Source organism: Mirounga leonina, unplaced genomic scaffold (assembly GCF_011800145.1).
Source record: "Mirounga leonina isolate KUSES-001 unplaced genomic scaffold, KU_Mleo_1.0 Mir_151, whole genome shotgun sequence".
Lineage (NCBI taxonomy): Eukaryota > Metazoa > Chordata > Mammalia > Carnivora > Phocidae > Mirounga > Mirounga leonina.
Window position 1 is genome coordinate 73,294,741 of NW_023270377.1, and position 22,961 is coordinate 73,317,701.

The 22,961-nt window shown below is 36.4% G+C and overlaps 1 pseudogene; it reads left to right on the forward strand.

Annotated features, from left to right (window-relative positions):
- LOC118011665 overlaps positions 1-15,010 on the forward strand; it is a 35,215-nt pseudogene extending 20,205 nt beyond the window's left edge.
- The last annotated feature ends 7,951 nt before the right edge of the window (positions 15,011-22,961 follow it).

Consider the following 22,961-nt stretch of genomic DNA (forward strand, 5'->3'; position numbering starts at 1 on the left):
TCAACATCTATATTTAGGAAGTTAACATAGAGAAAAGGGATAATTTTTCATATCGCATTTAGAAAAAATTGTTGCTATTATAAAGATCTTAGAAATGTACTCTAAATGTAATTGTTAGAATCTTCATTTCTTCTTGTATTAAAACACTAACAGCATGCATATTTTTAAAATACTGAAGCTATGGAACAACTTTTTTGTGCACTGACAAATTAAAAAATATTTCTGTATGAACCAAAAGCTAAAAACTTACTACACTGTGCACATTATTTACTGAGTTTTTACCAGATGCTAAGTGCCTTTTGATTAAAAAAAAAAAATGGTATTAAGGAGCTTAAATTTATAGTATTGTTAAAATACGGAAGTGGATTCTTCTGTGTAATCCAGATCATTGAATTAATGACCCCTCTCATTGTAAAACATCATATTTTAAATGCACCACTGATTGTATTACTCATTTATTCATTCATTCGTTCCATAAAGATTTGCTTACTCGTCTAGTGATATATACTAAATATATATTATCTACAAAACAATGGGAATATTGACAGGAAAAAAGAAAAGATTTCTCAACTTGTGGAAGAGAAAGAAATATAAACGCTTAAGATTATAGTATAGTTGAGGCCAATGACAAAAGTGTCCATGAGCGTCACAGAAACCAAGGAGATGTGCATCCAGCCTTACCAAGAATACTAAATATTAGATTCAGGCAATGGAGGGGAGAGGCACGAGAACAGAGGTAATGGTATTTTGTGTCCGGGAGAAATCTCTACGGATTCTGAAATACAAAAGGCAACTGACAGGTGTGAGGAGAGAAAGAGACAAAAAGAAGTAGCAAAATCATCAGTGCCAGTTAAAACACATTTTAGGGGCGCCTGGGTGGCTCAGTCGTTAAGCATCTGCCTTCAGCTCAGGTCATGATCCCAAGGTCCTGGGATCGAGCCCCGCATCGGGCTCTCTGCTCAGCGGGAAGCCTGCTTCTCCCTCTCCCCCTCTGCCTGCTTGCGTTCCCTCTCTTACTCTCTCTCTCTGTCAAATAAATAAATAAAATCTTAAAAACAAAACCAAAAAAAACCCACCACATTTTAAAAATGCCCTCCATAATTTTGGAAGCATCACCTCATACGTCCCATTATTGCTAAAAGTTTTTGCTCACAAAATTAAAGCCGTATTTTTCCCTAAAAGAACGAATCTGTAGTTCTTCATTTAATTTACTTAAGGAATAAATATTAGTAAGGAATGTAGCTGGTCATTTCAGCTTTGGGATATCAGGGCTCAGAAATTTTCATCTTAAAGAAATAAAATGCCAAAATGTACAGTGAAAGTTAACTAAGGCAAAATAGGAGGATTAGATCCAGTCACCTTGAACATTAAAAGTCAAAGTTCTTAAGTTTTGAGGACACAAAGTTCTGCTGGCTGGCTCTTCGCAATGTTAATTGGTTCTCAAATGAAATAAATTTTATAATGCCTAAAGCTCACGCCTAATTCTTTTGACATTTGAGAAACTAAAGTATTTGTAAAGATATATTCCACCTGCTGACTTCTTCAGTAATACCTTACCATTCAGTCTAGGTGGGTTTTTTTTTTTTTTTTTTTTTAATTGTGCTCCTTCAGTCAAAAGCTGACACAATTGTCAAAATATAGTCACTCATACACTAGTCAGTCACACTCCAATAATGTGTCTGTCATCATGTTAAAACAGTCATTTGCTGACATATTTTATGGCCATGAACATGTTTCAGAAACCAGCAAAAAGGATTGGCCTTTAAAAAATAAGCAAGAGTAGCATTTCCTTCTAGTGAAACGACATATAATTTGAAATAATAGTGTGTCAATAGTGACCATAGGAAATTGCTAGAAAGTGGACATTTCCAAGTCCACTTTTATCTGGGAAAAAGTAGTTCTTTAAAAAAATTTTTTTTAAAGGAGTTCTTTTTAAACCAGCACACACTTTATTGAATTAAAAGCATCTTTGTCAGATTCTGAAAATGTTTATTGCACAAAGCGTGGAGTTCTGTACTTCTCTAAATATGTGGAATAGCAAGTTTTTAAAGAATAAATGTAAATGTTGCACAAGATAGCATTCTATTCTCAATACCTTTTCATTTGTATTAGACCATATCCGAATTGAGTTTTGCATTTAATAACCTCTCGGCAAGTGTTAAGAATAGGCAGGGAAAATTTATCTGGAGAAGCATAAACATTCACATATATCAGCTTGTGTCCAATGGTTTACTCCCCAAGTTCTTAAAATATGTCATAGATAAACTCCAATTATGTAATAGGTAGGAAATAGTTTTGAAAATAATAAAGCTTAGACAGGTCCAACAAGATTATATATATACAAATGCACACTGATTTTTTACTTGCCATTGAAATTGGCAAAATAAATACTTCAGTGGATCCCTAAGTAGTTATAAGAGTAGTAGCTCCTTAGAGTGAAGAATTTACTTATTAAAAATGCCTGCTAGTTCCCACTCTGCATTAAAATTCATACAAAGAAGAGCTCACATTCTGTTCATAATACTATTATGTTTTGATTCATCGGAATCTTCATATATAATTCTAAGCTCTTATTTTTGAAATACGAAAACCATTAAATATGGAACTATGGAAATGATTTACTTACTTCCTAAAATGCTCGCAAAATTAGGAAACTGATCACAGTCCTGAAAACTACTACGTCAGCATTGGCAACCTATTGGAGCTGTGGGTAGGAAGATCATACATTTCTATGTCAAACGTTCATGAAATTGTAGTGACTTTCTTATCCATTAAGATTTGTTAGTTCTCTTTTTTTTTAAATTTTATTTTATTACGTTCTGTTAATCACCATACATTACATCATTAGTTTTTGATGTAGTGTTCCGTGATTCATTTGTTAGTTCTCTGAAAGCAATTATTTAAAAGTATTTTGGTGTTCCTTATTAACACAGGCATTTAAATCTATTCTCAGCTCTCTAGCAAGCATGGAAAGCCAAACTCTCTTTCAGATGCTATATCCACAGAAGCAGTTTTTGTAGAAGAAACATTATTTCACTTCATTTCACTACCTGGCTTCTTTGTTCATTAAGCTAATTACTCTAGTCTACATTCATGCCTTTCATCTACCTTGTTTCTTGAGCTTGATCCTTTCCCAACCCTGAATCGACTCTTACTGAACAGTTGAAGCTGAACAGGAAGGAATTGCAGGTGTCAACTCACAGTTTACAAATATGACATCTCCTCTGGCATAGCTGGAAATATGAAATATTGATTTATGTGCAGTAAAAGGTCTTATAAAAATGATCACATACACATGAGAGATTAATGCGCAGGAGATCAATAGAAATTTCATTCTTGACGCTAGACTGTCACCTATGGTGAAATGCTAAAATACAGAAATCAATATTATCTATGAAATGTCAAATTTATTATAATTATGAGGATGAAAGCTGGCCAAGTGGCTCCCAGGAGAGAAGGAAGGATAGGTTACTGGGCTGAAGCATCCTTCATGTCCCTTGTTCACTTGCTGCCAATTTGAGAGCAATATTGGTGCAGGGGGTTTTCAGGCATTATGTACAGCTGTGTAGTAACAAATTCCTGCTGGAATATTTAACTCTTGAAACTGACAATAATACAAGTGTCCACATAGTCAAAAGGTGCAGAACTTTTAGCTCCAAAATATGGAGAACGTTTTAAGCATAGATCTTACTGTGGTATGTGTACCACAGCCCATTGCTTAAGAAAATTGAGCTTTTACAGACTGAAGATTAATAAGATCTTGGTGCAATTTTATTCAAGCTCATGTTCTGTTCTCTCCAGTGGTGGGTGGGGGGGGAGAGGGGAAATCCTAAATTATCTATTAGTGGGCTTCACATTTTCTATAGTTTAAGCCATTAGCTTGATTCTTAGAAATTGCCATTCAATTTCCACTGCTAGGCAGCAATTCTTTGAAAAGATTTTTATGAGTTTGTGGCAGCCTACCAGTCTCATGTATCAAGTTTAATAGAGTCTTTGAAAAAGTAACACAAAGCTAAAATTTTATGAGCCTGTAAGAAAACAATAAAATGAGAGTATTTTGTCTTGCCTTTTAAGTGGGGAGGGGGATTTTTCGAAGTTGAAGTTAAAAGCAAAAAAGAAAAAAAATGCTTCTTTTTACATATTCTCCGTGTCTACAGAAAAGCAGAATATTAAACCCTTATTAATAGCATTATTCCTCATAATAAGTATAGGTTTTACAAATTAATGTTGGTGATGATACACTGTGATTCTTGCAGGGATTGGGACCTGGTGTGGGTATAAGAGAGGATGAATGTGTCTGACCAACAAATGAATTAGGAATCTTGAAGGAAAATCTGTATTCCCTTGTAGGTAGTATAGGTGATGGATAGATTGTGTTATTTGCTGTGGGTTAACACTATTCATAAAGCCCTTCTGATTCAAATTTTAATGATTCAATTTTAAATAATCAGTGTGCTCTGCCAGCCATGCTTAGAGGAAAGCACAAAGAGCCTGTTCATTTTGTTCCTCTGTTGCCTCCACGTAGAAAGTCCTCAGAGATTTGTGAAATTAATAAATGAATGAATGAGTGAATGAATGAATGAAACATTACTTCATCCTATGGTGCTTTGGTACCACACAAGCGGTGGGGGATAGAATTTCTTCTCATTTGGACTTCACATTCATTTATTTTTAGAATTATGATTCTCTTTTCTTTTTATACCCTTCTCAGATCTAGACAGCTTTTTGGTAACCAACACTTCTAGTTGGAACGTGGGCTTGAGTACTAATTGCTATATATGAAAATTTCAAAACATAACATCAACCTCGTATAGATAGATGTCTTTTACCACACAGCCTTTAACGTATGGTCTATCACTGAGCTTTTGCCTGGAATTACATACAATATGGGAAATTTACTTTCAATTAGTAACATTAATTTGTTTTGTAATAACTATCATGAGTTAACAGTCTTGTCATTCTATGTTTCTGTGCCTCTTCCTAGGTCTAAAATAATTTTAGAGCTTTGTCTTTGATCCTTAGGGAGATGTTTCTTGTCTAGACTTGGATTTAGTTGAGGACATTTTGACTGAAGGGATTTCTCAACACTAATATCTTGTATTTATTCTTGGTTTTTAGGTATTGGTACAAAAAATGAGCAGTGCCACTTCAATTAGCAACAAACAGGCCCCGTCCCACAAATAAATTACCATTTTTCTTGGGTTTCGGTTTTTCAGGGCTATTGTCTAAATCGACTGTTTTTGTTCATGACATATATTTTCCAAGTAATACTTCTGTATTTGTCATGGAGGAGCACCTACCAGAGGGGCCACAGAGCTGGCAGAGTTAGAGATCTCTCACAGAGAAGCACAAAGAGTCACAGGGAGGTTCTGTAAATGCTCAGAGAGACCCCATGTGCATGTGATTAAGGTCAATAAGCATAAGTTGAAGGGCTACCATATACAGGAAAATGGGATGAAAAGCTGCAAAGGGCACAGATAGAGCCCTCAAGGAGTTCACAAAATAGTACAATTTGGGTGATATTTAGAAATGGGAAATATTTAGAAAAGGAAATTGCAAGACTTGGAACCTATACAAGCTATCCCGAATCCTTGGATTGGTGTGCTCTCGGCTCAAATAAAACCCATTTCCATATCCTTTAGAGAGGAGTCAGTCCCTAGATATTCTAGAGACATAAATACAAAGTTCTTTCTCATCTATTATTACTGAATTATTTACTCTTCCTAAATATTATCTCTTTTGGCCAGAATTGTAAGATTATTATTACTGCCAAATATGATGGAGGATTCATAAACTTTCCCCCAGTTGGTAATATAAACACTTTTTTTTTAAAATCTGGAAAAGAGATAAAGATTTATTTACTTTTTAAAAAACACTGTAGCATTTACACAATTTATAAATAGAGATTTGGGAAGATTTTCCACTCTACACAGCTTCTTAAGGCTTTTTTTCCCCCTCTTCTGTACCTCAAGTACCCAAAGCAGTTAAAGTTAATACTTAATGCAACCTAGTTGAACAGATAGGCATTTCTTGCAGTCAGGTCTCAATTAAGAGATAAAAGACAAAAAGTGCAAAGCGCTTGATAAAGCTAAGAATACAAGGCCAGCCATGGATGTGCTTGAAGCTGTCCATAGCGATAACTGGATAGTCAGCTGGAATCTTCTTGAATTGAAGTGGGTGCTCTAACTTATCAAATTCCACATATGGGGAAATTATTGGTGCCTACAGTGGTGATTAACACTAACCCACTGGGTCAGAAACAAGCTGGGATAAAGGTGAAAACTGTATCTGACTATCAACACCAAATACATCCATTTAGAGAAAGATAGCAGAGGGTTTTTTTCTCTTTTTATATCTTCAGTTGTGCAGGTTGTCAGGCTGGTCACACAGTTAACGCTGCATATAGAGTGTCTCTATAATGTGCAAATTGCAATGCACATTAAAATGTAATCTACTTTAATAAGTCACATGAAGATTACATTTTAAGATAATTGTGTGTTTATGCTATACACCAAAAATATTTTCCTGCTTTGTTTACAGTATTTTCTCTTTGCCTTTAAACGTAATGATTGCAACCATTAGCACTAAATAACTCCCTTCTTCAAATGGTTGGGGGCAAAGTTATGAAGATTCAAATTTTGGATTCCTGGAACCATGGTTCATGGTAAAGTGTTCAAACTGCTTAATCTTACCGAATTTCCCCAAATTAAATTTGTTATGATGTTATGATCATCAAAAACCTTACTCTGCATCAATAATTAGGACACTTGACTTGAATTATCCAGATAGTTTTGTAAAGTTGCCCACTTTCCAATTTCTGTGTAGACAAAAATATGACAATTTTTGAAATACTTATAATGAATATCATAACCAGAGCTTTCTGAAAAATCTGTTCATTTGGAATATGGCCAATTATCAATGATTTATTAAAATGGGTGAGAAGGAAATTAGAGGAAAATGGAAATGACAAATAATCTCCAAATTTCTCATTGTTCATTCATTTAAAAGTCCTTTTCCATTCAGCCACCAGTAAAATCATTTATAGGTGATGACATTTAACTGAAAAGATTTTCATCTCTTTTTTTCTCTCTTATCCATCCTGCAAAGGAAGTACCAATGAATACTAAAATAACCCATTGGGTATAAGAGGTAAAATAAGTGCTTATTAATCCATGTAGATATTGTGCATTCAGCAAGAAACAAAATGACTGGCCAACAGTTGGTATCCAACAAACATTCTTTAAATGAATGAATGAATGAATGAATGAATGAATGAATGAACAGAGAACTGAAAATGTAACTGAATTATGAGTTGACTGAACTATGTATTTTTAAAATCTGAAATTATTATAATGCTCAAAATTTGCTGCATTTATTTTGATTGGCTTATGTCTATCTTTGAAGAATAGGCACATGACTTAATCATATGTGGCCACTTATTTAATTGTATTAATGTTACTACTATACATCATGTTAACCCAGAAAGATTGTAATAGCCTTGCTCTGGAGCCATGGGACACTAAGTTAATGCAGTTGTTCCCTCACTAATCTCTGGATTAACAGGTAAAATTTCCAATCTACTTTCTGTTGAAATAATTTGGTGATCATTGTTTTTGTCTGTTTGAATATTATGACATGAGATCCTGACATTTTGGAAAAGTAATGGAGCAATATACTGACAGAATTTTTCAGTCCCAGATGATAGAAAACCCAACTGAATCAGTCTTCAGAAAAAAGGAAATATTAGTTTATATATGCAACCAAAAATTTGGCAGGAGGTCTTCAGGAATAGCTAGATACAGGAGTTCAAATAATGTCATAAGAATTCATAATGTCTTTATTCTTGGCCATGATTTCATCTGTATTAGCATTCTATATGGGCATCTTTTCCCACAGGAAGGTTAGATAGCTCTCAGGAACTCAAGGCTGCTTTATTACTAACCTCAATCCAAAGGAAAGATAATCTACATTTCAATAATGCCACCAAAAGATCTGGTTGAGCTTCATTGGCTTGCTTGGGTCCTGTGCCCATCCTTGACCCAAACACTCTAGCCAGACGGGTGAAATACCCAGTTGTAACATCTGGATCACATGTCCTTTCCCAATTCAATTTGTGTTGTCAATGGGATGTGGTGCTCTGTCTTGAGTCCTATGTCTAATGCTTGGATTCAGAAGAGGATTAGTATAAACTGAACCACAAGAACTGAGTGTGAAGGAATATGACTCTCTAGGAAACATAAAGGTACATTTGCAGAGGAAATGGATCTTGGGGGTGACAGGAACAATAGATGATATTGCAAGTAGTGTAGATGAAGAAGTCAAAAAATTAGGAGAATGATTACAGAGAATGGAAGATTTCAGAAGCTCTGAAATCGTATCTACTAAATGACTGAAGTTTTCTGAACAGCTATATCCTACTGCTGTGCCCCAAACTATAGAGCATTACTAAAGATCCAGGTCTTCCAAAATATTTTGGAATATATTCATTTTTTTTTAGTTGAGAAATGTGATCAATACATTATATTTTTATTTTGGTTCCTAAGAAAAGAACCAGCATAGACTTCCCTGTTTTTAATTTAACCTGGACTATGGTTTTGAAGGCAACTGAGAGTCAAAGCTAGGGTTGAACAAAACGGGCTCATTTTCCCCATATAGTTGCCTCTTCATCCGGGGGCATATGCTGATTGCTCACATCACACTGAATTCCACTGCCCCTAGAGGACATTATTTTTAATGTCAGGAATAAAATCACATTATTGAATGAGAATGGAAAGAGAAGAAAAATGATTGCTTTGATGAGTTTCAGTAGATCAGCTAAAATAATGTTCAGATATAAGATCTCATCAATAACATTAAGCAGCATTTTATTCTAGACTCTTAATGTGACTTAATGAGTTAAGTAAAAGATGGCATCTGAAAGTTTTGGGACCTAGAATAAATTAACTTAAATTTAATGTAAATTGTGAATGAAGTCTTTTATATGTTCTACTTTAGTTTGGAAACTTTGCTCTGTCCTTTGGTAACTACTACTGAAAGAAGAAATTACTGTTTATATTTATATTCTATTGTTTCTAGCAAAAGAAAATGTTCCTCCATCACAATTCTAAGCACTATTTTACCAGAATTTCTAAATTCTAGACTTTAGAAAGACAGTGAAGTCTCTGTGATCTTGGTATGATTGAAGAGACTCAGGGTTATAAATCTGTTTTGTAAATGATTTTTCATAATTCCTTCTTGATCTACTATTACAAATATGCAGTATTTCTCTTCAACAAGCCATTGTGTTTTACTAAACTGTGCCAAACTGGGTAACCTATTGCACTTCTTAATCATTTTCTAAGTGATCTCAGGTCAAAATCTATATGATTTTGGAGTACTTTGTATACAGAATTAAGATGATATTACAAGGTTTGTATTGAATTTTAGATAAGGCACTACCTTTCAGTTTTTCATGAATTGTTTTCACAGTTTAGTCTGGACTGACTTTATGAGCAGGAACCTATGTGCTATAGTTGAGGGGCAGCCGAATTGCCCTCTGGACTTACAAAACTTCCTTCATCACAGCATCTCTTGAAATAAGCACTGTAATTCCCATCAAGTGGGGTGCCTTATCATTAGCTCATTATTCCTAGAAAGCCCTGTGAGGATAACATATATGGCCATTAACAGAACCATTAACATTTGAAGCCAGGGAAGGTATGGTCACTGAAGAGGGCATGGGTAAAGGATAGGGTCTCAAGCCCTGTGGTTTGAGGAGGAAGATCCTGTTTAATTGCAGAAAAAGAACTAATTTACAATTTTGTCTTCTTTGCCATTTTGTGTAGACTAGAATCTAAGCTGGGATATTATAAAAAAGAGAAATTGGCTTGAGATGTAAAGATTTTACACAATATTTAATTCATATAGTTTTAGAACATATAGTTTGTTGTTCTAGTGATATTTTGCTTATTCATCTGTTCATTCTTTTATGTAACAATAGTTGTTTTTCAAGTTTACTATGTGTCAAATTACTATGTGTAGTTGTACTACATGTATTATCTCATTAAAGCCTTCTAAACAACACTTTGAGATAGGTACTATTATTGTCCCATTCTACAGGGTAAAATGACTAGCATAGACATTAAATTAGCTACATCACATGCTAGTAAATGATGTGTGTAGGGGTTGAGGAGTTTGAAAGACAGCAAACAAATAACAAGGACATGAAAAACTAGTACATGTAAAAAAGAATTAAAATAGGTGATGTGACAGAATAATGAGATTTGGGTGCAGGAGGGTAGAGATTATAATATGTCAGGTGGTTAGAGAAGGATTTGGGAGAAGGTGACATTTTAGAGAAAGCCTGTAGGATAAATAACAATGAGCTATGCAAACGCTAGCGCAAACTTCCTAAAACAGTCAAAGCTTTGTGTGTTTGATGAAAAGAAAAGGGAACCCCTGTTAGCCATGTCTCAAATATAGTGCTTCTCCTACAAACTCTTGGTCTACTTAGAGATCTAGCAAGATCAGAGGAAGAACAAGTAGTTGTTTCTTAAGGTATGTTCAATTTTATTTGTTCTCCCCATATCAGCAAGTCCTGGGTACTGGAGTATCTTCTGTCCTTTTGGATTTCACATGGAATTTCTCTTTCTAGCCTTTCCCATCCAAATCCTTCTCCTATAGGTGTACATACTAAGATTCCACAGCATTGAGCTGAGGAGCAACTTCTTTCTGTGTTCAGTCTTTATTAAGATCAGAGTCTGGACTAGGTTAAGAAAGAATTGTATAAGACTGTTGAATCACAGACCTGTACCTCTGAAACAAATAATACATTATGTGTTAAAAAAAAAAGAAGAAGAAGATAGCAGGAATGGAAAAATGAAGGGGGGGAAATTGGAGGGGGAGACGAACCATGAGAGACTATGGACTCTGAGAAATAAACTGAGAGTTCTAGAGGGGAGGGGCGTGGGGGGATGTGTTAGCCTGGTGATGGGTCTTGAAGAGGGCACATACTGAATAGAGCACTGGGTGTTATTCGCAAACAATGAATCATGGAACACTACATCAAAAACTAATGATGTAATATATGGTGATTAACATAACATAATAAAATAAAATAAATAAATAAATAAAAATTCTTCCAGAAATGTTTAAAAAAAAAGAAAGAACGTGTTTCTTTAATTCACTTAAACACTAATCCAAGATCTAGTTAATATATATACTCAGGTTAATACCAAAACAAAATCATCATAAACACTATCCTTAAGAAGTTTAAAGTCCAATATAATAAATATTAAAAAATATTTACTTTTAAATTTTTTATATCCCATCGATCATTTTGTCTTGTGATTCCACTATCTTTGGAAACTGTGGACTATTCAGAGAAAACAAAGAAAGTAGTTATTCATGCTTAAGTTTCAAAAGTGATTTTAAATTAAGGAAACAAGAATATTAAAAAAACGAACTTTGTTGAGAAACAAAATGGGGTTCAAAGTCTCAGAAGTTTGTCTATATATAACTATAAATATAGTTTTATATGTATATCAAATGAGCAAAGCTTGGAGATCTTATAGTCTTATAAAGGATAGTGTATGGAGATTATAAGACATGTAACAAAAGTTCTTATCCAAGCAGGAGGGGAAAACTCTTTTTGTTCTGGTGGTATGAAAACACAGAAACTTTAAAGAACTGGGGGAAAGAGAGATTACCCAGGCAGCTCAAAGGCTCTCTTTGGCCTTGGTCCTAGTTATAGAAAGAAGGAGGAAATGAAGACAATATATAATTGAGATAGAAACTATGGGGTTCTGTGCCTCCTTTCCTCTTGGGAACTCTGGGAAGAAGACTGTCACTATAGGTCACCATGTACCTGTGAACATAACACAAATTTAGGGGATATTAGTCAAATTATAGTCTATCTCAATTGTGCCTCTGGAGTTGTACATTGCTCAGCTGTAATTCTGAATATGGTGTCTTTGACTACCTGCTCATCCCAGAACAGAAATGGCTGCATAGGATATTTAGGTAAAGAGGGACCAAAAATAATTCTCATGCGACTCCTTCTTTCACATGTGATAGAAAGGATTTGAAAAATTCCACATATCTCCAGTTGAGGAATGCAGAAGGAAGATATTAATGTTGGGGATTTAATGGGGATCATGGCCAGAACACAGGAGATTTGTAACACCAATGAGAAAAGAAGGGGATCTTGGAGAGCAGGTGGGTGGACAAGTTTCCTGGGAGAAATTACAGTTCCTTTCCCTTAGGAGGGAACAGAACAGGTAAATTAAACTACAGCCACTTCAGGACAAGCCAGTGAGGACAGAGGCTGTTTGCTCCTTACAGGCTAGTGGGATGAAACACCAAAAGGGAAGTAGAGCACAAAGTCCCTTTTTCAATGCCATGAGGTGTGGCCAGCTTCTCTTCATACCCAGATACCATCTTGGGAAGGAAAAGATGCCTTGAAAGGAAGTTGAACTTTGATTTGTTTTCATAATTACCAGAAATGGGTGATTCTGAACCAGAGGAGATGAAATTAATACTATTTGATAAGATGGAGTGTTTTATTACTTTTTTCCCTCTGGATCCCTCTCACAATAAAAATAGTTTCTTTTTTTCTCCCTTCCACCTCCATATATACATATGTTGCTAAATATAATACACAATATCTAACAAAATTTTAATGAAGTGATTTTGAGTTCAGAGGAAAACCAGGTTCTTTATACGTGGAAGTAATCTAGTTTTATTAAAATCTGTGGGCAGCTTTTGTTTTCTTCACTTTAACAAATGATTTCCATGATGGATGTTCAGTTAATTTATGTACTTGGGGCTTTTTATGCGTTATTGATCAACTTTTAAGGTTCATTTTGATTTTGAATAGATAGTGCTTTCAACAGTTAAAGAGGGATTAGTTTTATTACTGAGAGTTGGAGTCCGTTTTGTTTTCCAAATGCATTAAATTTCTCCACTGTGTAAAGAAAGTAGAGGCCTAGATAGATTTTCATAGCCTCAGTGGGTTAGTTACCTAGTGCCAACAAAATTGCTTTAGGGTTTTCCATAGAAAATGGGGCAAATGAGATCTTTTATGAGTATCTGCAATGAACTCAATTTAAATTTCTAGCAATAAAATTTGGTTTATTCTAGTAAGGTTTGGTTTCATCTCTTCTTTCCTGTTAATTCTTTGGAGAAATCTCCTCCAAAAATTGTGTTTTTAAGGTGAGCCACAAGCAGTATTTTAAATGTTTATCAACTATTATTTCTTATTACCAACCAATTAGACCCACCATAGACTGAAATGAACCAATAGGGCTCTCTGCACTAGGGCTAGCAGATTGTTAACCCTGGTTTGGGCTAAATAACTTCAGCTTGATTTGTCGTTTATTAGAGTTGACACTAGTAGTACCAAAAAGTTGATATTATTATGAAAAATGGGGTTTTCTGATACTCTCTCCTCACTTTTTGGGGAAAGGGCACATACCCATCCATTTCTGAGGTCCTGGGCCATATATAACTAGGAAAATCAAGTTATTTGTTCATTCTCTGTTTAGCTTGGTAATGCAGACAAAAGAGAAAGATATTGTTGTAGCATAATAACAGACGAGTTATGTAATGGGGACAACCAATCTCAGCAGGAAAGGGCTTGATATGTATTATAAATTATTTTCATGGAAGCTAGACGAGGAAGGACAATTTTCCTTCATGTCCTTCATCAGAATCTGTTAGTCTGTTCCCTTTCCCTCAGGTCACTGGTAGATAGACTACATGGGCCAAAGCATAGTGGAGGAAGACTCAACCTTGGTGGAGCTCAGAGGGAATAAAATACAAGGAGATTTCAGAGGACAAGGAGAGGAATGCTCAGAGAGGGAAGTGATCCTCAATGTCCACAGGAAACACATTGTCACTGAGAGGGAATGGCAGGCATACATCTATATTCTGCACCAGCTCTTGGACACTTTTCATGCTTGATTGTCTAATAGTAGTGCTTTTAGTAATGGACTGTATATTTTCATTCTTTCTAATATTAAGGGCATAGCTTAATAATGTGTGTGTTTGTCTTCCCTATGGTGAACTCTGTGACAGAGATTGAGGATTGCTTGAATTCTGTTTTCCCATCAGCACCTACCACAGTATCTGACACATTCTCAGCAAATGAACAAATTACAGTGAGTGAAATTCCAAAATTATATATTTGTTCTTTATGACTCTGAACATCAAATTTTCATCTAGTTATTGGCCAGTGGATCCCTCTAGGGCACTTGAAGATACAAGGTGATCAAGATGCAATTTGATACGAGTCTCTTTAAAAGCAAACTCCAGGGCACTCCAGGTAAAGAAGGCGGAGCACAGTTTCGGCTTTTCGCTGAGTACATTCAGCCCATCTGGTAGACTTGTCCAGATTGAATATGTTTTGGCTGGTGTAGCTGGAGGAGACCCTTCAGTGGGAATTAAAGCTGCAAATGATGTGGTATTAGCAACTGAGAAGAAACAGAAATCCATTCTGTAAGATGAGCCAAGTGTACACAACGTGGAACCAATTACCAAGCATATAGGTTTGGTGTATAGTGGCGTTGACCCAGATTACAGAGTGCTCGTGCATGGAGCTCAAAAACTAGCTCAGCAATACTATCTCATTTACCAAGACCCCATCCCCACGGCTCAACTTGTACAGAGAGTAGCTTATGTGATGTAAGAATACACTCAGGTAGTGTTCATCCACTTGGAGTCTCTTTAGTAATTTGTGGTTGGAATGAGGGGTGGCCATATTTATTTTAGTCAGATCTACCTGGAGCTCATGTTGCCTGGAAAGCCACAGCAATGGGAAAGAATCATGTCAATGGGAAGACTTTCCTGGAGAAAAGATATAATGAAGACCTGGAACTTGAAGATGTTATTCATACAGCCAGATTAACCCTAAAGGAAAGTTTTTTAAGGGCAAATGACAGAAGACAACACAGAGGTTGGAGACTGCAATGAAGCCAGATCCAGGAGGCTTACTTCCACTGAAGTTAAGCATTACTTGATTGTCATAGCATAATAACGAAGGGACTGAAAAATCCAGGATTTCAGATAATCCCTCTACTTAAACATGTTTAAAATACATTTTGTTTTGCAGACTTCTTGCCACTTTTTTCTGCATAGTTTGATGGACTGATGTTTTTAAAATGACACTTATAAATCATAATTAACTGTTAAATAAAAAATATATATAAATAAAAGTGAACTCCAGATGTTGTATGAGGTTTTCTTTTTTCTTTTCTCTTTTCCAAATTATAAGGAAAAAGTAACTTGAAAAAAATCTCAAGTGACTTAGCTTATTATAGAACAAAGATCAAATGAGCTATTGTGTTTATAGCACATTGTAGTAGAACTGTGGTAAAATGTATTGAACTTTTTCCATTAGGGATAATCTTTTACATGGTAATACACTGATATAAGATCATCTTAGCTGTCTTCCCTTTGGACCATTCTTTGGCCACTTAATTTATTCATTTCACAAATAATGTGCCTCTACTATGTGCAAGTCACTATTGGTCAGGCTAGCAAGAGAGTTAGAGTAGTGAACAAGACACTTTCCTGCCCTGGTGAAGCTTAGATTCCAGTGGGAGATACGGGAAATAAACAGAGTAAACCAAGTAAATTACAGGATATACTATGATTACTCCTATCTGACATTGTAAAAAAATTAACTCAAAATGGATCAAAGAACTAAAATGTGAGAGTTAAGACTGTAAAACTCTTAGTAGAAGACATAGGAATAAATTTTTATAACCTCAGATTGGGCAAAGAATTCTTATATATGACACCAGAAGCCCAAGCAACAAGAGAAAAGTAGATAAATTGGATTTCATCAAAGCTGAAAATTTTCATGCATCAAAGGACACTATCAAAATAGTGAAAAGATAATCTGAAGAATTGGAGAAATATTTGCAAATCATATATCTGATAAGAGTCTAATACGTAGAATATATAAAAAATTCTTACCATTTAACAACAACAACAAAAAAGATGAACATCAGAGTTAAAAAATGGGTAAAAGACTCACACAAACACTTTTCCAAAGAAGATATACAGATTGCCAACAACTACATCTAAAGATGCTCAGTGTCATTATTCATTAGGGAAATGGAAATAAAAATCACAATGAGACACCACCTCACACCCACTAGAATAGTTATAAAAAGAAAAAAAAAAACAAAGTAAGTGTTGGCAGGATGTGAAGAAATTGATAATCTTTGTATATTGTTTGTGGGAATCTAAAAAATTGTGCAGCTACAGTGGAGAGCAGTTTGACCATTCCTCAAAAAGTTAAATGTAGAATTACCACTTGATCTAGCAACTCCATGCCTTGGTGTATACCTCAAAGAATTGAAAACAGGTGTTCAAACAAAACTGTACAGGAATGTTCATAGCAGCATTACACACAATAGCTAAAAGGTGGAAGTAACACAGATGTCCATCAACGAATACATGGATAAAGCAAATGCAGTATACTAGAACAACGAAGTATTGTTCAGTCACAAAATGGAACCAAGTACGGACACGTGCTACCATGTGGATAAACTCTGAACATGACTCTAGGCGAAAGAAACCAAACACAATAGACCACACCTGGTATAATTCCATTTATATGAAATTGCCCGAGTCGGCTGTAGCATATAGGTGATAGAATTTGATGACGGGTTATATATGCTATATTAGAGCAAGAAGAGTGAAGAACGACTCCAAAATCTTTGGTTGCAATAACTGGAAAAATGGAGTTGCCATTTGTTGAGACGAGGAGGGTTGAGGGAAAATGAAGAACCTGGTTTTGGAGAGAAGTTCAAAAGACCTATTTGATGCCCAAGGGGAGGTGTTGAGTAGGTAGTTGGATATTCTATTCTGGTATTCAGGAGAGTGGTCTGAGCTTGATTACATTTAAAACTGTACAACTTGAATCAAGTCACCAGAGTGGTCAGATGTGAGAAGAGTTACAAAGACTGAGAGCTGGGACATTTTCACCTTTAGAGCTTACTCTAAAGGTGAGCTGAGGGACTGCAAAGGAGCCTAAGAAGAAGCCAGCTGGGATTTTTTTATCTCATTCTGATGGCTCTAACAATCATTTTTCTTCAGGTAATTATTAAATCTAAGTCACCAGCTCCAACCTCTCCCTAAGCCCTGGATTGCATTTTTCGCTGTCATTCAGACACTGTAACTTGGTTCTGGCAGAACCTCTAACTCAATATACTATGTTGCTGATTCTCTGTCAACGCCTCTGTACTATTCAGTCCTCATTCCTGCTTTTCATGTGCATTCCATGGGGAATAGAAGCACCATTTTCTCAATGACCAGGGCTTGAGACCTCAAAAACACATATGACCCATTCTCCCTAATCCCGCATCGTAATTCCGACTCTCACCTAGACACTCACCTGGACCTTTACAACAGGTTTCCAGGCTATCTTTCCTTCCTCTCGCTCTCCCTTCCAATCAGTCCTGGGCACTGTTGTAAGTTTGAAGCAGATCTCAGTAATGTTATTCTCCTCGCAAACCCCTTAATGTTTCCTCTCTGCCTACCAGATGAACATTTCAAGGCCTGTCCAAATGCAGCCACATCTTTATTTACAATCTTGTGTTCATTTTCCCTGTAGACACACTCCTGCAAACACCAAACTCTTCTGCTTGTTGTCCCTTTCCTATCACTCTATCTTCCTCCCTGATCTTTATCTAAATCCTAACCATCTTTCAAGGCCCATTTCACATGCGCATTCAAACCTGGAGCACATAACTTTTATTATCCCCAGGCCACATGCTCCTGAGAAGGGTTTACACTTGATATTTCTTATAACCCAGTGAGGTTTGGTTCGTTTTGTCAGTTGAGAAGCTAGGCCTCCCTCTCGTAACAACATCGGGAGTTTCTCTTGGGGGAGCTATTTATTCCATATTTTTCTCCTGGATGATTTGGGGGGTACCAAGGGTACTCTGTTTGGTACAGAGACAGTGATGGATTCTAGGCTTGCCCAAACAGTTCTGCTAAAGCTTCAGGGATGGACAGGCCACACAAGCTGGGCAGGTGAGTCACTTTCGATCCTTTACCCTGCTTTAATTTTTTTTAATAGCCCTCATCATGAAAAATTTTACAGATTTATTTCTGTATTTGTCTAATATATGTTTCCCCTCCCAGAATATGAGCTCCATGAGGGCAGGTGCTTTGTCTATTTTGTTTATAGTTACTGTATCCTCTAAGTCTGGAACACTGCCTAATACTTACTATGTGTTTAATATTTGCTAGGTGACTGAATAAATTAATGACACCAGGTTTACTGCAAGAACTATTAGGGAAAAGACTTGCTTAGCTCTGGGTTTGATGATCTGGCAGAAAAAAGTATGGAACTTGGAGGGTGATTTTGCCACCACACAGGGGAGCCTGCCTGAGAATGAAGCCAATCCTGGGCCAAGATATAACCAAAAGACGGATGTCTGTCAACATGATTTGAATGCCTGAACCCAGCTGGGTGTGGACTTCCTAACGCTTGAAGAATTTGCCTTTTGTGAAGCAATATATTCATTTCTCGCCCACATTTTTTTTTTTTCCCTTAAGCCAGTTTTAGTCATCTGCAGTAGTCATGATATACCATTTATATTTTACTCCAATTTGTATAGTGTATCACAGAACTGGAAATTTTTTTAGCTCCTCTGTTAGACGTCAGCTGCCTGAGGGTAAAGACTATATGACTTATACTCATCTTTACATTCATATAACACTGACCCACTGATTTCCTATAGTCACCTGGTAAACATCTGATCAACGTTAGTTGAATTAAAATAAAATTATCTGTCTTCATGTGAAAGTCAGAGATATATTTTCTTACATAATATCTTGAAGAAAGGTATTGATATTCCTGAAGAAAATGTTTTCAGTATGTCCACATTTCAGTGTTCTTGAAAAGATAAACTTCCACCTCTTGAAAATATTTTCACTGACATTTTATACTATATTCTATAATAATATATTAATCATGTTAGAATTTTGGATAAATCAAAAAAAGTTTGCTAAAATTTGGCTCCTTATCAAAAGCCTCAGAAAAATTATTGAAGTATCTCTGAGTTTGTAACTTGATATGAGTGCTTCTTTGGTGTGCATGGATTGAAAAAGGGGGGGTTCTACTCATTTAACAGAAAGCATGATGTGTTTTTGGATTCATAGATTCATGTAATCCTAATGGTCTGCTATCAACATTCTCATATTTTGGGCTGTATTTCTGCCTATGAAATTTGGGCCAAATGAAAGATTATGGCTGTGCCCGAGTTCATTAATTCTCTCTCGCTCTTGCTAGTGACCAGCAATACCTATGGGTCTGCTGTCTAGAGTTAGAAGCCAAATGATCTCCCTCGGCAAGAAATCAGCAGTTTTGATCTCCAAAGCTCAGGGTTTTAAATTAATTGAAATAAGCAGCCAAAGATAAGAAGGTAGTCTATTCTGGTTCACTAGTATTTCAAGGAGAAGAAAATAAAGACCATCTATTGCCCTCGAACATACTCACACGCCCATGCCTTGCCTCCTCATTCACTGCCTCCTTGTCACTTGAACATTAATGCACGTATGCCTGAAATTGTATTCTAGCCGAGAAGTCAGAGAAACGTTTGACCCAGAAGGAGATTAGAGATCCTCGGGTGCAGAGCACAGACCTGAGGTGTGCAAGATGTCCGTGCTCTAGGGAGAAGCCTGAGGAATGAGACCTCGCCTTCCTTCTATGCTCACAGGCACAGCGTCTGACACATGGTAGAGGCTCCACAACCTATTATTTTGATTAGTAAATGAAGAAATAGAGTCCAGCCACTGTCCTTGAGGCAGAATTATAGGCTATAAAAAATTTGTTTTCTGTTTTGTTCTGTTTTGTTTTATTCTTTGAGGCTTTCTAAGTGGATTTGGTACTGCTCACTGATTAACAATAATTAGAGTCAAGATTTTTCGTATTACATTTCACTGATACATTTACTGTTGCCTGTCAAGATTATTATTATTGTTATTATTTTTAGGGCAGTGCTCCATAAAGTCAGAAAACAGCTGCTTAACACCTTTTTTTTTTTAAATAATTTCAATTTATTCATGTAGAAACCTCTCAGACTTATTTTCCCCTCTAGGTTAAGAAGCCGTAACTCCTCGGAAAACCCCCAGCATTCTTTTTTTTTTTTTTTCCCTAAATACCTTTCTCTGGATAATCTCCAGTTCTTCCAAGTGCTTCTTTCAAGGGTGTAAAAATCCATTGCTGCAGGCTTTCTTGGACAATAACAATTCTGTCCTTGCCCTTTGGTTGACAGAATAATGTGCCCAACGTTACGGTGATGTGAGGGCCAAGGGACCCCAGAGTTGTTTTCTCCCCATACTCAGTTGCCAGTTTAAATACTATCAGTGTTTCCAAATTTACTGCACTGTGGTCTCACGTTGACTGAAAATTCTTATGTGGAAGCAAAAGTTTTTTTTACCATCGGCCACCAGTTCTTGTAATGTAAGAGAGGCAATTTTCCAATTCTTGCAAACACATCTGTAGACTGGTGCCCCAATGTCAGGTGCCACAGTTCAAGCTTGTTTAAATGGAAGAAGCTGGTCAAGTACCAAGCACCTGCTCTAAGTATTCCATATGGTTTTCCTCCCAGCAGGAATGACCAATCTGAAGCAGCTGTGGGTAATTTTATTCGCCAAAACAAGCTGGAAGCAAAAAGGAAAAATAACATAATTAAAATCTTAAATGGAACTCAGTACAATCTCCTTAATGAGCTACAAAGCATTTAAATAGCTAGTGTGCCTATGTTCTTGCCAGTATTACCACATCATCAGGAAAGTGAAAAATGGACATACACGTTATTCATTAAATCCTCAAAGGTAGGAAACTTGTGGGCTGATTAATTCAAGTAGGTAATTGAAGCCAAGAAGTATGGATCACTTGATGGAAAATAACCAAGTAAATCCATTGCTAGCTCACCTGTCCGCTTGGTGTATGATATAGAAGATATAGGTATTAAATGTATTTGTTATATAGAATTAAATATATATTAAATATATATATCTAATATTTAATATTTTATTTATTTATTTGAGAGGGGAGGGGTAGAGGGAGAGGGAGAGAGAAAATCTCAGACTCCCCAATGAGCATGGAGCCCAACACAGGGCTCAATCTCACAACCCTAAGCTCATGACCTGAACCAAAACCAAGAGTCAGATGCTTACCTGACTGAGCCACCCAGGTGCCCCTAGAAGAGATATATATTAAAGGGTGCTATTAGAAAAGGATACATTTGCATCCTCATAGAAAACTCAGAGCAAAATTATGTGAGTTATCAAGTCAGGGAACATTTCCCGAATGCCCATTCATTGTTGTGTTTCAGGCACATTGTTGATTGCTGGTAGTATTCTCTCAACTCCAGAGTGCTAAAATTTAGTAAGGAAAATGTTCAATAGAAAACCAGAAAATTCCAACAATCGCTAAGCCAGAAACAATTTATAGTAGATAATTAAAAACTCCTCCCGTTCCTGTATGGAGATGGCTTTATGACATGACCTTGAATCCTCTCAACCAGTGAACTTTATTTCTTCACCAGTTGAATCTGGACTTGCCCTCGTAACTTGCTTTGGCCAAAGGAACATTAGTAAATGTAACTCAAGCAGAGGCTTGAAAAGTCTTTGTATGTTGGGACCTGCGACGGTTGGTTGTTTTGCGTGTCACTTGATTGGGCTAAGGATGTCCACTGAACTTGTTAAACCTTATTTCTGGGTGTGTCTGTGAGGATGTTTCCAGAAGAGATTAGCACTTGAACTGGTGAAAGACATGGCATTCTTCAATGTGGGTGGGCATCATCCAAACCCTTGATGGCCTTACCTGAACAAAAAAGAAGAGGGTGGGCAAATTCACTCTCTCTCTTCCTGAGCTGTCTTCCTGAGCAAAGACAGCCATCTTCTCCTGTTCTTGGTTCTCAGGCCTTCAGAGGCGAACTGAGCTATACATTTTGAGAACAAAATGGTTCTCCATTTTGCAGATGGCAAACTGTGGGATTTCTCCACCTCTGTAACCACGTAAGTCAATTCCTATAACAAAAATCCTCTTATATGTGTATCTCTATATATCCTATTGATTCAGTTTCTCTGGAGAACCCTATTCTAGGGCCTTACTCTTTCTCCCTGCTGGGAACCCCAAGAACTCCAAGTGAAGAAGCATGGGCTATTCTAGGAGAGAGACCAGAGAGAGAGAGAGAGAGAGCAGCTCAAGCACTTCATTCTCTCCATTCAAACATCATGCAGAGAGAGGCTCAGCCATTTCAGCCATCATGGCCACAGCCCCAGACATTTGAGTGAAGCCAAGGTTGACCACCCAGCCCTTGGCTTAACCACCCTAGATCAGAATTGCCAAGACCCCCACGGAAACATGAGAAATAATAAATTGTTTTTGTTTTAAGTCACTAAGTCAACAGCAAAGGCTAATTGATACACAACAAAATAATTATTTACATAATTAAAATTCAACTGTAAAATGTGATATGTGGTGGTGGAATGATTAGAAGAATTATACAAAGATGGGGTTGGGCTGGAAAAACTTCAAAAGCCAGTGAGGTTTGGTGATTTTGTGCAGAGCATTTTGCAAGGATTTTTTTCTGCTTCATTTTCATCCCCAAACCATCTGAAAATCCTGGTCACTTTATATTTAGATTCCTGCAAACACCTTCTTATGCATCTTCCATAAGATTTGTCATTTTGTCCATAATCCAAATAAGTATGCTTAGAGCCATTTGAGTTATATATAAATTCTTTGAGGAATGGAACTATACTTAGTATCAAGATTTTTTGATTGTTCAAATAGAGTATTTCAGCTTAGAAGCTAAATAGAAAATGTGGTGATTTTAAAGTATGTTCACTGATTCCTTGACCAGCACCCCCGACTTCAAAAGATGGAGCCCATTTGTGAAGTAATTAGTTTCCAGTCAAGTTAATCTGTTTAATGGGTCTCTGCATAAAAT